General features: G+C 63.4%; 1 protein-coding gene across 2 annotated transcripts in view; it reads left to right on the top strand.

Annotated features, from left to right (window-relative positions):
- Positions 1 to 770: 770 nt before the first annotated feature.
- EPPK1 (epiplakin 1) overlaps positions 771 to 15967 on the top strand; it is a 37278-nt gene continuing 22081 nt past the window's right edge. Inside the window, exons 1-2 of one of the 2 annotated variants that reach the window (XR_014710461.1) lie at positions 771 to 837; positions 5153 to 5555. The gene's annotated coding sequence lies outside the window, so the exon portion shown is untranslated. Of the gene's footprint in view, positions 838 to 5152; positions 5556 to 15967 lie in introns of those variants that run through there. The other variant, XM_084620845.1, reaches the window with a different exon arrangement.

The raw sequence follows: 15967 nt of genomic DNA, 5'->3' as shown, positions 1-15967 counted from the left end.
ACCCCGGCCCTCCTCCCTCCCCCACGCCCCCTACACACCTCCCTCCCCCACACCCCGGCCCTCCTCCCTCCCCCACCTCCTGCCCTCCTCCCTCCCCCCGTGCCCGCTGCACACCCCCTTGGCGCTCTGCTTTGCTGGGAAGCTGGGTGGGCCAGCGGCTGTCCGCTGGAAGGGCGTGTGGCACCCACCGAGGCAGAGGAAGCGGGGCGACGGGACCGGACGGAGCGAGGCTGCGCCCCGGCTGGGTTCACAGGGGGCACTGAGGCCTGCTCGCCACAGGGGAGCGCTCTCAGGCCAGCCCGGCGGGGAGCGGGGGGCCACCTGGGTCAGCTGCTGCTGGTCCCTGGCCCGCGAGGGGGGCCCTTGGGTTTGGCTGGGTCACCAGGGAAGTGTTTGAGCTGCGCTGAGCACCCCCGACGGTGCGCTCCCCAGGGCTGGGCGGGCCAGCAGACCCCATCCACGTGTGCCCCTCACTCGTCCCCGGGGATGCCCCGCGGGGCAGCTGGGGCCGAGCTGGGGACTGCCCCCGGGGAGGTGGGGAGATCGCCGAGGCGGCAGAGACGCCGGGCTTGGGGCCGGGGGAAGCAGCCCAGGTGTGCCAGGTGCAGAGGGGGGTTTGGTGCCGGCAGCAGGAGGCCCCTGGGCTGGGCCGGCTGGGGGGCGGGGGAGCAGGGGAAGCTGTGTGCCTCGCTAGCAATGGGGCTGGGCCGGTGTGTCATCCCCAGGGGCGGGGAAGGCAAGGGTTTAACGCCGGCTCCCGGCCCAGGGCTCAGCCCGGCGCAGCAGCAGGACGGAGAGCACCTGCCAGCCTCTCAGAGGCCCAGCCCAGCCCCACAGGTAGGACAGAGCCGGGCCGGGGGAGGAGGGCACCAGGCTCCCTGGGCAGCTGCAGCCCCGCAGTCGGAGCCTGGCTGCTGCCTCTGGCAGGGCTGCACCGGGGAGCCACAGACGCCTGGGGCTGGCTCCTGCTGGGCCAAATGCTCAGGAGGAACCAGCTGGGGCAGTGCTGGGATCTGACCCCAAAGGGGCCTGAGGTGGACACTCCTAGGCCATGGGTCTGGAAGGGCCCTGGGGGGTCCTCACGTCCCGCCCTGCTATCGCTGGCAGCCCCGTCATTTCACCCTGCTCCAACACCTCTCATCGGCCCGCAACCCGGGGGAGGCCTCAGGCCTGGGGCAGAGGGAGGCGGTCTAGCCATGGCTGTACGAAATGCTCAGCAAAACCCTGTAAAACAACGGACGTCTGGGCAGTGGGGCTCAGACCCACAGGCAGGGTCCGGACCGGGGCAGCTGGGGCTCAGACCCACAGGCAGGGTCCGGGCCGGGGCAGCTGGGGCTCAGACCCACAGGCAGGGTCCGGGCCGGGGCAGCTGGGGCTCAGACCCACAGGCAGGGTCCGGGCCGGGGCAGCTGGGGCTCAGACCCACAGGCAGGGTCGGGGCCGGGGCAGCTGGGGCTCAGACCCACAGGCAGGGTCCGATCCAGGGAGCCGGGGCTCAGAGCCGGAGGGCAGGCTCCAGGGGACAGTGGAGAGGCTAGAGACGTGTGTGTCCATGAGGTCCCAGGGTCCCCCATGCTCTTGGGAGGTCAGGCAGGTGCTTTGCATTTCCCCATAGGGAACAGGCCCATCTGCTTAGCACGGCTGGCTGAACGTGTAACTCCTGTGCCCAGGCTGCTCCGCTCCCACTGACGGGGTCACAGGCCTGCTGCTGTTCCCTTAGCAGCGAACTTTGTCACCGGCTGCTCCCGCCAACAGACCTGGGGCCACATACTGCTCCTACTGACTGCCCCGTGCGCCTGCTGCTTGCTCTCCGGTGCCCCTGCTCCCCCCTTCCCTGTGCCCCTGCTCCCCACTCCCCCGTGCGCCTGCTGCTCGCTCCCCCGTGCGCCTGCTGCTCGCTCCCCCTGTGCTCCTACTGCTCGCTCCCTCCTGCCCCGTGCGCCTGCTGCTCGCTCCCCCGTGCCCCTGCTCCCCCCTTCCCCGTGCCCCTGCTGCTCGCTCCCCCGTGCCCCTGCTCCCCACTCCCCCGTGCCCCTGCTCCCCACTCCCCTGTGCTCCTACTGCTCGCTCCCTCCTGCCCCGTGCGCCTGCTGCTCGCTCCCCCGTGCCCCTGCTCCCCCCTTCCCCGTGCCCCTGCTCCCCCCTTCCCCGTGCCCCTGCTGCTCGCTCCCCCGTGCCCCTGCTCCCCACTCCCCCGTGCCCCTGCTCCCCACTCCCCTGTGCTCCTACTGCTCGCTCCCCCGTGCCCCTGCTGCTCGCTCCCCCGTGTCCCGTGCCCCTGCTCCCCCCTTCCCTGTGCCCCTGCTGCTCGCTCCCTCCTGCCCCGTGCGCCTGCTGCTCGCTCCCCCGTGCGCCTGCTCCCCCCTTCCCTGTGCCCCTGCTGCTCGCTCCCCCGTGCGCCTGCTGCTCGCTCCCCCGTGCCCCTGCTGCTCGCTCCCCCATGCCCCTGCTGCTCGCTCTCCGGTGCCCCTGCTGCTCGCTCCCCCGTGCCCCTGCTCCCCCCTTCCCTGTGCCCCTGCTGCTCGCTCCCTCCTGCCCCGTGCGCCTGCTGCTCGCTCCCCCGTGCACCTGCTGCTCGCTCTCCGGTGCCCCTGCTCCCCACTCCCCCCGTGCCCCTGCTGCTCGCTCCCCCGTGCCCCTGCTGCTCGCTCTCCGGTGCCCCTGCTGCTCTCTCCCCCGTGCCCCTGCTCCCCCCTTCCCTGTGCCCCTGCTGCTCGCTCCCTCCTGCCCTGTGCGCATGCTGCTCACCCGCCTCCCGTGCCCCTGCTGCTCGCTCTCCGGTGCCCCTGCTGCTCGCTCCCCCCTCTGCCCTATGTGCCTGCTGCTCGCTCCCCCATGAGGTGGCAAAGTTTGCAGATGCTACTAAACTGCTCAAGATAGTTACGACCAAAACAGACCGTGAAGAACTTCGAAAAGATCTCACAAAACTAAGTGATTGGGCAACAAAATGGCAAATGAAATTTAATGTGGATAAATGTAAAGTAATGCACACTGGAGAAAATAACCCCAACTGTACATACAATAGGATGGGGGCTAATTTAGCGACAACTGATCAGGAGAAAGATCTTGGAGTCATCGTGGATAGTTCTCTGAAGACGTCCACGCAGTGTGCAGCAGCAGTCAAAAAAGCAAACGGGATGTTAGGAATCATTAAAAAAGGGATAGAGAATAAGACGGAGAATATCTTATTGCCCTTATATAAATCCATGGTGTGCCCACATCTTGAATACTGCGCACAGATGTGGTCCCCTCATCTCAAAAAGGTAGACTGGCATTAGAAAAGGTTCAGAGAAGGGCAACTAAAATGATGAGGGGGTTGGAATGGGTCCTATAGGAGGAGAGATTAAAGAGGCTAGGACTTTTCAGCTTGGAAAAGAGGAGACGAAGGGGGGATATGAAAGAGGTCTATAAAACCATGAGTGGTGCGGAGAAAGCGAATAAGGAAAAGTCATTTACTGGTTCCCATAATATAAGAACTAGGGGCCACCAAGTGAAATGAATGGGTGTTAGGGGGCTTATTCCCCCACCCACTTACCACCGCTACCCCAAAGCTCTGGCAGAGCTTTAAAGGGCCTGAGGCTCTGCTGGGGTAGCGGCTGCCAGAGCCCCGGGCCCTTTAATCCCCGCCTGAGCCCTGCTGCCCGAGCCCTGGGGTAGCGGCTGCCAGAGCCCCGGGCCCTTTAATCCCCACCTGAGCCCTGCTGCCCGAGCCCTGGGGTAGCGGCTGCCAGAGCCCCGGGCCCTTTAATCCCCGCCTGAGCCCTGCTGCCCGAGCCGTGGGGTAGCGGCTGCCAGAGCCCCGGGCCCTTTAATCCCCGCCTGAGCCCTGCTGCCCAAGACCTGGGGTAGCGGCTGCCAGAGCCCCGAGCCCTTTAATCCCCGCCTGAGCCCTGCTGCCCGAGCCCTGGGGTAGCGGCTGCCAGAGCCCCGGGCCCTTTAATCCCCGCCGGAGCCCTGCTGCCTGAGCCCTGGGGTAGCGGCGGCCGGGCTCCATCGGGGATTTAAAGGGCCCCGGGGCTCCAGCCGCCGCTACCGCCCTGGCCCTTTAAATGCCCGTCGGAGCCCCACTGCCACCACCCCAGGGCTTCGGCAGCAGGGCTCCGGCAGGGATTTAAAGGGCCCCGGGGCAGTAGCGATGGCTGGAGCTTCGGGGCCTTTTAAATCCCCACCAGAGCCCCCCACCCCTACCTCAGGGCTCCGGCAGCAGGGCTCAGGTGGGGATTTAAAGAGCTTGGGGCTCCAGCCACCGCTACTGCCCCGGCCCTTTAAATCCCCGCCGGAGCCCCACCGCTCCCACTACCCCAGGGCTCCGGCCGCAGGGCTCAGGCCGGGATTTAAAGGGCCCCGGGGCAGTAGCAGCGGCTGGAGCTCTGGGGCCCTTTAAATCCCTGCCGCAGCCCCGCCACCACTACCCCGGGGCTTTAAATTGCCCTCTCGGAAAGCCGGTCCTGGTACGGCGCACCGGCTCTTACCAGTACGCTGTACCAGGGCGAACCGGCTTACTTTCACCTCTGCTGCATAGCCAGAGGCCTTAGCCTAAGAACAGGGGCTCAGACTGTCACAGGGAGAGAAGGCCCTTACACCGGCAGACTGTGATTTTGATTCTTTCATTTACACCTCTAGAACTAGCCAAGTGATAAGAACACACCTAAATCCTTAGAGTATGGGCCTTTACAGACAGGCCTGAATATCTCTATCCTAACAGTAGGCAGCAGGTTTAAAACAAATAAAAGGATGTTCTTCTTCACTCAGCGTGCAGTCAACCTGTGGAACTCCTTGCCTGAGGAGGTTGTGAAGGCTAGGACTATAACAGGGTTTAAAAGAGAACTGGATAAATTCATGGAGGTTAAGTCCATTAATGGCTATTGGCCAGGATGGGGAAGGAATGGTGTCCCTAGCCTCTGTTTGTCAGAGGGTGGAGATGGATGGCAGGAGAGAGATCATTAGATTATTACGTGTTCGGTTCACTCCCTCTGGGGCACCTGGCATTGGCCACTGTCGGTAGACAGGATGCTGGGCTGGACGGACCTTCGGTCTGACCCCGTCTGGCCGTTCTTATGTGCCCTGCGCCCCTGCTGCTCGCTCCCCCTCTGCCTGGACCCCCGTACTTATTTTTCTAGTGGAGCTGACTGAAAAATGTCTCTCCAAACAGAATGCCAGCGGGCTGTCCGCTGGCTGGCGTGTGCGCGCTGTCGGCGGGCGCTGTGCAGGAAGCGGGTGCCGCAGACCTCGACGGTAAAGTGCTGAAGGCTGGAATGGTGTCTGAGTAACCGCCGCCCCGAGCCTCTGCTTGGAGCTCTGACGCTGTCACTCTTGCCAGCCGGCTCAGTCGGCAGCCCGCGCGGCTACTCATCAAGATAGACCTCAGGCACGGTTTAGTGACAAAGGCACCCGGCCAGGTTTGTTGCCCCCTGGGCACGGTCCCAGCGGCCTGTCTCCGTGGTTACAGGCACACTGACACAGGGGTGCTTAGCAGCAAGGAGTGGCTCAGTCAGCAGCGGGAATTTCTGCATTCCTGTTCATTGCTCTGTTAAACCATTGTCTCCTGCACCTGACTGGGATGTGTCTGTACTCACGGGAATAGCTTTATGGAAAGATCTGGTGCCTAGATATTGGCCAACTTCATGTACTGGGCAGTGAACCTGTGAGCGTCTGCTTTAATCCATGGCCTGACTTTGGGTCACAACCTCTGGTTCGGCCTCAGGTCTTGCACCAGGCCCAGGGCTCCAGGCTCTCTCTCCCTACTACACCTCTGTGGATGTGTCAGGGTGCGAGCTCCCCCCAGCAGGGACCAGCCATGGCTGCGAGCTCCCCACAGCAGGGACCAGCCCTGGCTGCGAGCTCCCCCCCAGCAGGGACCAGCCCTGGCTGCGAGCTCCCCCCCAGCAGGGACCAGCCCTGGCTGCGAGCTCCCCCAAGCAGGGACCAGCCCTGGCTGCGAGCTCCCCCCAGCAGGGACCAGCCCTGGCTGCGAGCTCCCCCCAGCAGGGACCAGCCCTGGCTGCGAGCTCCCCCCAGCAGGGACCAGCCCTGGCTGCGAGCTCCCCCAAGCAGGGACCAGCCCTGGCTGCGAGCTCCCCCCAGCAGGGACCAGCCCTGGCTGCGAGCTCCCCCTCAGCAGGGATCAGCCCTGGCTGCGAGTTCCCCCCGGCCCCGCAGCAGGGACCAGCCCTGGCTGCGAGCTCCCCCCAGCAGGGACCAGCCCTGGCTGCGAGCTCCCCCCAGCAGGGACCAGCCCTGGCTGTGAGCTCCCCCAAGCAGGGACCAGCCCTGGCTGTGAGCTCCCCCAAGCCCCGCAGCAGGGACCAGCCCTGGCTGCGAGTTCCCCCCCAGCAGTTGCACAGACAGTGTGAAGCTGGGAGGAGGGGGCGGGGGTGGCTGTCCCAGGCTGAGGGGCCCTTTCCCATGGTGACAGCAGCCAGCCCAGTCTGCTGTCTGCTCCGGATTCTGCCACACCCCCACCCATGTGAGACCCTGCACAGACCACGGGGCCGCAGGTCAGGGCAGGAGCCTGAGACTAACACATCACCAGGCACAGCCAGCCAGGGGTCAGGGCCCACGAGAAACACGCCCCCCCCCACCCAGCATCACCCCCTTCTCCGAGCTCCCCCCACCTCACATCTCCCCTGCCCCCCCAATCCAGCATCAGCCCCCCTCTGCTAAGCTCCCTGCCCCCCACCCCTTCCCATTAATGGGCTTACATTGCAGCAAGGGAGGGTTAGGTTGGACAATGCAGCTCTGGAATAAATTGCCCAGGGGGGTTGTGGAGTCTCCATCCTTGGGGATGTTTAAGAGCAGGTTGGACAGACCTCTGTCGGGATGGGCTAGATAGTACTTCGTCCTGCCATGAGTGCAGGGCCTGGACTAGACGACCTCTCGAGTCCCTGCCAGTCCTACGGTTCTATGCTTCTCTATGGCAGCAGCCCCAGGTGCTCTCAGCGTTACAGGGGCAGGGCTGTGGTGGGTGCTGCACTGGCCGCCACAGTAGATCCCCCAACGGGCCCGTCTGGCCTGGACCTGGGAAGAGTCCGGGCCCACATGCACCCCTGTTCCGAGCCATGCACCTGAGGGAGTGGCAGGTGCCGGCAGCCTTTGAAACCCAGCCAGGAAATTCCCTCATGTCTTAGGAAAAGTCAATTATTAAAAGTTTCCACAGGGCCTACGCCCTTCGAGTGCCCTGAGAAGCATCCGCCCCCATCCAGCTCCTCCCTATTCCCCCACCCCATAGCCTGGGACTGGGCACGCAGCCTGAACCCACGCACCGTTCCCAGCCCTCGCTGCTGCGCCCTGGGTGCCCTGCCGGGACTAGCCAGGTCCCTCTGCAGGAAAAGGCCGGGGCTGGAGTAACTGGAAGCTGCCTGCCCTGCCCCACTCCTGCCCTGACCCCCACAGCGCCCACTGCTGGGAGCTCCCCCCTGCCCATGCTCCTGCCCTGACCCCCCACAGTGCCCCCTCCCGGGACTAGCTGGGGAATCCCTGCAGACAGGTCCCTCTTCAGGGAGAGGCCAGGGCTGGAGTAACCAGGAGCTGCCCCTCTGCCCTGCTCCCCACAGCACCCCCTGCTGGGAGCCCCCCCTCCACCCATACTGTTGTCCCGCTCCCCACAGCGCCCTCTGCTGGGTTCTGAGGTCTCACACTGTCACTGCCTGACCCCACCTCTCTGTGTGGTCAGAACTTTGGCTAGGAGCAGGGGGCTGGGTTAGCTCACAGAAGCCCCCAGCCCCCAACCTGCAGGAAGAGCCCGTCGCTGGTCCTGCCCCGAGCAGCCCCTGGCAAAGCGCCCCCGGCCCAGCACGGCCCTCGTGGCATCCAGCCCTGGTGACTGGGGCGGGCGCCGTGCAGAGGCAGCGTGGTCCCCAGCCCAGAGCTGGCAGGCCAGGTGCGTGTCGAGCCTGGTCCTGGGTCCGGCAGAGGAAGCTTCAAGTCTTTCAAGCCGCAGACCATGGGGCAGAGGGAGGCCCCTGACCAATTCCAAGCCTGCCCCCCTCCCTGCCCAGCATTTGTCCCATCCCTGCCTGGGGTCGGGCAGAGGCCGAGCCACACAGGGGAGCTGGCCTCACACTGAGATGGCACGCTTGGCTGGTGACACGGCGTGCTGCCGACAGGCCTAGGGCTCCCGGGACTCGTTCATGGCCTTGTGCCACTCGCCGCTTGCACCAGAGCCAGCCGTGTCTGCACAGGGCTGTTTACACAGCAACCGACGGCACCGCCCCTCAGACCCAGAACCCCCACAGCCCCGCGCAAGCGTGGCCATTCCCACCCCGGGGACCCCCGTAGCACAGCCCGGAGTCTGCCGCACAGAGACAAGGGACTTTCCCAGCACCACAGACGGAACCAGTCCTGGCTCCCAGCCCCACTGCACTACCTACTAGACCCCACTCCCCCCCAGAGCTCGGGATAGAACCCAGGAGTCCTGGCTCCCAGCCCCCTATGGGGCCTACCGGCTGCACCCTTGCAGCCTCCAAGCCGGGCGCGCGCAGGGAGACGCTCGTAGCTATTCTCTGTGATCTGCACGGGGCAAACCCAGGCACGTTCTGGCCAGGCAAGTTCCTGCCACGAATGGGGCATGAGCAGGATTGTAGGGCTCATATCCCTGGGGTCTGCCGGAGCCACCCCCCAGGGAGCTTCCCCAGAGAGAGCCAGGGCTTCCCATTTACTGTGCGCCGGAGGGGGGGAGTCAGAGGGGAAAGGAGCGAGAGCGAGAGAGTAACAGGGCTCCTGGGCAGGGGCAGGGGAGGGCTGCCAACTTTCTACTTGCACAAAACCAAACACCCTTGCCCCACCCCTGCTCTGAGGCCCCGCCCATGCCCCACCCCTTATCTGAGGCCCCGCCCCCACTCCCTCCACCGCCCTCTCTTCATCGCTCGCTCTCCCCATCCTCGCTCGCTCGCTCATTTTCACCGGGCTGGGGCAGGGGGTTGGGGCGTGGGAGGGGGTGAGGGCTCTGGCTGGGGGGGGGTGGGGTTTGGGGTGCAGGAGGGGCTCCAGGCTGGGTGGTGGAGCCGAGGGGTTCAGAATATGGGAGGGGGCTCCAGGCTGAGGCTGGGGGTTGGGGTGTGGGTGGAGGTATGGCCTCTGGGCTGGGGGGGAGGGTTCCAGGGTGGGGCCAGAAATGAGGGGTTCAGGTTGCAGGAGGGGGCTCTGCGCTGGGGCAGGGGGTTGGAGTGGGGGGGCAATGGGCCATGGCATGGCAGGGGCAGCCCCACTCCGTCCAGCCCAGTGGGAGGGCACTATTTGCAAACTGGCAGTTGCCAGACGCACACTGGCCTGCCCAGCCCTGTGCTGCCAGCCTGCCCCTTCCCCTTGGGGGGCAGGCCCATGCTGCCCCAGACAGCCCCCCACCCAACACCACAACACCCCACCAATTCCCTATAGCCGGAGCCCCCCAGGACCCACTCTGCCCAGCACCCCGCCCAGACCCCTCCACAAATGCACAGCACCCTGCACACCACCACCCCTGCCCACAACTGCCCAGCACCCCCCACAGAGCCCCACTCCCTAGTGCCCCAACACACACATCTTCCCTGCCCCCTCAGAGCCCAGCACCCCCCCAGGCCTCTAAGAGACCCCCTGCCCCACGCCCTGCCTCCCGGCCGCACTCACCAGCCCTGCTTGGAGGTGACTGTGTCTGCCGGGCTGGTCCCGGGCCGGGAATCGGTCCATCCCCGCGGGAGTGGCGCAATCAGCCAGGCCAGGCCCTGCCCCACCAGGGCTCCCGGGGGACCCACTTTCCTGGAGGGGCCCAGCCAAGCCCCCCCAGCGGCTGAGACCTGAGACTGGCCAGGCTTCTTCCCCAGTCCCAGGCGGCTCGGCTCCGGGGAGACAGGCGGGGCCCCACGGGCGGTGGGAAGCAGAGACTGCCCGGAGCCAGAGGTGCCCTGGGGTCCGGCCAGGGGGCAGAGAGCAGCAGTGGGCTGGGGACAGGGATGGAGAGGTGGCCTCGGCCGGCAGGCAGGCAGGCTGAGAGGAGCAAGTGGTGGGCGGGGGGAGCCAGCGGGGTCTCGGGGCGCAGGGCAAGTGGAGCAGGCCGGGGCCCCTTCTGAGCATGGGCCTGGCTCCGTGGCACCACTGTAAACCCGGCACTGCCTGCGTGGGGGGGATCGCCAGGTTCCCCGCGCAGTGGGGGGGGGATCGCTGGGTTCCCTGCGCGGTGGGAGGAGGGATTGACGGGTTCCCCGCGCAGTGAGGGGTGGAGATCGCCAGGTTCCCTGCACGGTGAGGGGGGGATCGCCAGGTTCCTTGCACGGGGGGCGGGGGCGATCGCTGGGTTCCCTGTCGGGGGGGGAATCGTTCAGGTTTCCTCCGTGTCTGCCAGGAGAGGGGTAGATCCTCAAAGTGGGCGGCTGAGCCTCTCCCAACCACTCCTGAATTCCAGACCTCTGTGCACACGGTTCCTTTCCTTGTGGGGCAGACAGCGTGGGGCTGGGAGAAGCCTGATTCCCCCCCCCCCCCGCTCCGCCCCTCCAGAGGGGAGGGGAGCAGCCAGCTGGACCCACCTCTCAGCCTGTGCTGAGCCCGCGGCTCTCTGGCCAGGGGCTGTCGTCACCTGTGAGTGCAGCAGGGACCCTCGCTGCTGCCCCAGAGACCTGGCCCAGGCAGCATCCTGCTCCTGCCCCCCCGGGGGTAGCTCTCAGGGCTGGGGGGCCTGTGCGAGGGCCCAGAGTGAAACATTTCTCCCCAGAAGGCAGGGCCCTGGGAGCCGGGCCAAGTGCTTGGGGTGGGGGGCAGGATGGCCAGGGGCGGCTGCAGACTCCTGGCTGCAGGTGGGTGAATTTCAGGAGAGCTGAGACACACTGACCCCGTGAAGTGCTCAGATAAAACCCTGCCCAGGCTGGGCTGGGCGAGGGGCAGCATCAAGCGCTGGGTTCAATATCTAGGGGTTCCTCTTAAGATTACAGAACAGAACCGGCTCGAGCCCCGAGCCAGAGACCTAGGGACCAAGCCCCGGGCCAGAGACCTAGGGACCAAGCTCCGGGCGTCTCTCAGAGGCAGCGCTGGGTCTGCGTGTAACAGAATAACTGTTACTCAAAGGGAGAGGGAACCCAGCTTTAGTTTGGGAAAACACCAACAGTTCCCAAGTGTGGAAACCCTAAGTAAACGACTGCCCCATGGTATGACAGGCAGTGTCTTTTGCCTCAGTTTCCCACCCTGCTGGGTGACAGTCCACAGCCAAATGTCCCTTCGACACACCGCTCCCCGTTCCCTGTGCAGCACCCCAGAATCCAAGGGGGGTGGTCCTGGGGGTCACCTCTTGCCCCCGAGGTCGCTGGTGGTTGAGCGGTGCCTGCGGTGTGGCTCCGGGCTCTGGCCCCAGCACTGCCGCGGCGTCTAACTGTGGTGCCTCGGGCTGGCTTTCCCCCCGGCCCAGGTCTCGGGTCAGCCCCCTCCCCCCCCGCGCCCCTGGCCGTCTGGTGGGTAGTTACGGCTCTGGCCAGCCGAGAAAGCACCAGGAGTCTCAGCTGGGGCGGGTCAGCGCTACCTGTCAACTGGGGAGTATACCATAGGCACGGCACCAGCCAGGAACCGACCCAACCGCTCTGTCAGTCCCTCGCTTCAGCGTCGCTTCCCGCTTAGTGCGTGCGGTTAATCAGCGTGAGCCCCAGCGGGGGCCCGCTCAGTACAGTTCTGCTGCCCGAACTCACCCACCCAGGAGAATAACAGTGCATTGCTCCTGGGCTAAAGGGAAGCTTAAACCCAAACTGGTCACTTTGGGCTGCTGGTCACCTAGCTACAGTAGGGCACCCATGAAAATATGGGGGCTCCTGAGGTCTCTTCCTGCAATTCATCGCTAGATGGCAGAGGAGAGGTCATTCAGACCCCCAGCTCAGTGACTGGACCCCTTGTCACGGCATCCCCGCGCGATGCTCTGGAACTGCTCCCCATGAAGCCAGGCAGGACTCTGGGACAGTCTCCTTTCTGGGAGCAGCCTGTCTGCAGGACACACAGCTCACACAGCTTCCCCCTTCCTGGGTCTGACCTCGGAGCATTCAGCATCCTCTGCCCCTCCGTGCGCTTCCCACAGCGAGTCCACCCAGGCGGGGTCCTGGGGAAGCCAGAGGGTCCTGCCCCCCAACTCCGCAGTCAGACGTGACTCTCAGCCAGCCAGGAAAACAGAAGGTTTATTAGACGACAGGAACATGGTCTAACACAGAGCTTGTAGCTGCAGAGAACAGGACCCCTCAGCTGGGTCCATTTTGGGGGGCAGTGAGCCAGACAACCACATCTGCACTTCACTCCATGTCCCCAGCCAGCCCCAAACTGAAACTCTCTCCAGCCCCTCCTCCTCTGGGCTTTGTCCCTTTCCCGGGACAGGAGGGCACCTGATTCCTTTGTTCTCCAACCCTTTAGCTCTCACCTTGCAGGGGGAAGGGCCCAGGTCATGAGTTGCCAGGAAACAGGGTGTCGGCCATTCTCTGTGTCCAGACCCCTGCGTACACCTGCCCTCTAGAGCTCTGCAATGATCATACACCCTTACCCCACCCCCTAGATACTTAAGAACTACACAGGGGAAACTGAGGCACCCCCACACTATTCAGAGGAAACATTAAGAACTGTCCCACTTCGTCACATCTCTCCCCCCTTCGAGACCGAACTGAGCAGGGTCACTTTAGCCGGTGACCTGGGGAAGTTCGAAGCCACCAACGTTCCTGTGGATGCCCCAGCATCTCTCCCATTCCTTGGTGGGCGTTACACCAGGCCCTTCCAGTTTCACGCCCTCCTTTAGGTTGGGGGTGGTCGATAGCACTCACAGGCTGCATGTGGGAAGGTTTATGGGCCTGTGCCCTTTGGCCACCCCAAAACCCCCGGGGGTCAAACTGGGATCGGGTCTTCTCCCAGCGCTCCAGTCTGGAGGGCTGCAATTCGGGCTCTATTCGTTAAGAGCCCCCATCTTGACCTGGGCCACATACTGTTCACTTACAGAACTAGCTTGGAGACATTCCTCTCTCAACAACCTTGTCTCCCCAACAAGCTGGCCAAACACAGCCACTTGGTTATAGGACTGTTTAACTTTCTTAACAACTTCCACTTATCTGAGACCTTCTCAAAGCTATCCACACTGAATCCTTCAACAGGAAAGTCCGTGGATCCATTCACAACAGAAAATTTCTGGCTGTTAGGAACTGAAACTTTCTTGATTAAATCACTTTCCCACCCTTCAGTGGCAGTAAACTGCTTGCAAAGACTCCATGAGGATTTCTTTCCCAAGGGGCTTTTCTATGCAACAATTCACCCTTCAGAGAAATTCTGCCCTTACCCTCTTTACGTAGGGCTTGCTCTAGAGGAACACTTTCCTGAGCAATAATAGACTCTTTCTGGGTCTCCCTTACATCCAGAATCACCTCTGGCCCATCCGGCGGATTCCTACACAAGCCCCTTTCAAGCAAACTTACAGACTTCCTGGATAAAAGGTTAGAAGCATTCTCCTTCCCTTTGCCACACACAAGTTCAGGAATCTTTTCCTTCTTGCTACAGGTTTCCACACCCTCAGTAGGTAACACAATCACATCACCTTCACGCTCTCCTTGTGCCCTGGCTAGGATCTCACCCTGATTAGACAGAGTTGCTCCACCCTTTCCCAACAACACACTAGCAACAGGCAAAGTACAAACACCAGAATTGTCTGGGCTCTGGGATTTTGCATAGACACTAACTGGATGTGACTTAGTTACAGGACAATTCTCCCGAGCAGATGCAAATTTAGGACCGTTCCCTTCCTGGGCTTTAGCTGAATCCAGAACCAACTCTGAGACAACTGCAGGACCCTCAACCATCACAGGCTGAAAGGCCCCTTCTCTCTGCTCCACGGACAAAGAAGAGCTGGACACACTTTCTCCTTTCCCAGACACCCAGCTTGGGATCTCATTCCCCTGGTCCCAGCACACAAGGCTGGTCACAGACAACTGCTTGGAGACTGGGGTAGCTCCCTCCATAGGCAAGTCAATACCCCTGATAGACAGAGACCCATTTCCTTCACTGTCCCAATTCTCCACCCAGCTAACAGGTAAGGTCCAGGGACACTCATCGTCCACTCTCCTGGCCTTCCCACACTGCTGACTAGACAAAGCCATCAGCTCACAAGGCTGCCTGGGCTCATCCAGACTTTCCTTACCCAGCACCTTGCCACTCCCCACAGATCCCCTGCCCTGCCCGTGTCTCCCCCCACTCAGCTGGGGTCTCAGCTCCCACTGTGCTCAGCGCTGCCCTTGCTATCCCAGTGGGGGTAGACAGCGAGCTTACTGCTTTCCTCACTGCATCAGAGGCAGTGTGAGCCCCCTCTCCGGTGTGCAAGGGGGCGGGGAGCATCTCGCTGTCCCACCCAAGCTCAGGGGTCTGGTTACAGGCAGGCAGGTAGCCTGAGCCTAGCCGCTCCTCCCTGCTCCCAGCCAGGTCATCTGCATTTTCACTGACCATTTCCCTCTCCACCGATTGGTTCCCTGGATCCAAATTCAAACCCTCAGCAGTTACAGGAGCAGGGCCTGGATTGTGTCCCAAAGGGACAGAGTCATCCCACAACAGGGTGTCGCAGCTGGTATCCTGGAGAACCCCAACGGCCAGCCAGCCCCATCCCTCCTGGGTCTGCACAGGGATCTGGGCCATAGGCAGGGCGAGGGGTTTCGTCCCTGGGACCCTCACCCAGCTCACACAGCCCCTCAGCATCTGAGGCTGCACCACCCAGGGCCTGACACCAGTTCTCTCTGTCCCAGGATCTCGCCACCCCAGGAATGTCTCCCTATTGACCATCAGCTTCCACCCACTGGAGGTCTGAGGGGCCTGGCCCCAGGAAACTCCACACAGACATATAGGTTGGGGTCAGGAGTGGGAGCCTGTCCACCTCCCCACCGGGACATCTGGCTGACGGAGTCTATGGCCTTGGGACCCAGCAAGGGAGCTAGACACCGGGGCTTTTCCGCAGGGTCCCCCTGGTTGAAATTGCCAGCCTGCTCAAAGGCAGTGAGGTGGGCATCCACATCCCCCCTCCTCCTTAACCAGGGGCAGCAATTTAGTTTCAAGGTTCCCTGCGGAACTGGCCCCCCGGGGTCTATTCCCACTCACCCCGGGGAGGTCCCCTAGGCCTCTCCACTCCCCCACCGCCAGTTCATGCTGCTGCTGCTTCTGCAGCTCTTTCTCGGGCTCTCGCTGTCTCTCACAGTCCTCTTGCTCTCTCGGACTCAGCTCCAATCTCGTCCGTCTCCGATCCCCGGATGGGGAACCCGATCGTGAAGACCCCCGTCAGGTCGGGGACAGGAGTCTTGGCGATGCCTGGCTACTACTCCAGCTGCTCCCAGATCCTGCTATAGCCCCATTTGGGATCAGGAATCTGTTCCTTCGAGCGGTCATCCTCCTCCAGCTGCACGATTAACTGAGCTTTGGTGAACTTTCCAATGTGCTTGCCCTGAGCAGCGGCTGCCAGGAGGCAGAGCCGGAGCTGGCTGTGCTGGGCACAGAGGAGAGGTAGCAGGGGCTGCTGCTGGGACAAGCAGCTGCTGCTGCCCCAGCGCTGTCCCTGGGACACTAGCCAGGACGCCAGCCTCCCAAGGATGCCCCCTTTCAAAGCCCAGCTTTCTGTACCAGACAGCCCCATGCTAACCCTGGGCCACCTGCTGGATGCTCAGCTGCGAATCCCCCAGCCTCTGCACTGGCTCCTGCAAACAAGGCAGCCATTGCACGAGGGCCGCCGGGGACAGCGGAAATCCCCAGTGCATCGACCTGGGCCCTCAGGTACAGTCCTGGCTGGAATGTCACTGAGCCGCTAGCATCTGGCCCTGCCTGATTCCGTACGCTCATGGAGAACCCGCCCCAGCCTGCCCTGGCCCATTCCCTGCCCACAGATCGCTCAGCCAGGAACCCTCCCCAGCCACCTGTCCCCCTCGGCTCACTCACCAGGAACCCTCCCCCACCCACCTCAAATCACACAGCCTCCGGCGCGCCCCGCTCCATGGGGTTTCCAGCTGTGACGAAGTGGGAC

The sequence above is a fragment of the Lepidochelys olivacea genome (genome assembly GCF_965140295.1).
Source record: "Lepidochelys olivacea isolate rLepOli2 genome assembly, chromosome: 2".
Lineage (NCBI taxonomy): Eukaryota > Metazoa > Chordata > Testudines > Cheloniidae > Lepidochelys > Lepidochelys olivacea.
This window is presented reverse-complemented; position numbering and strand designations above follow the sequence as displayed.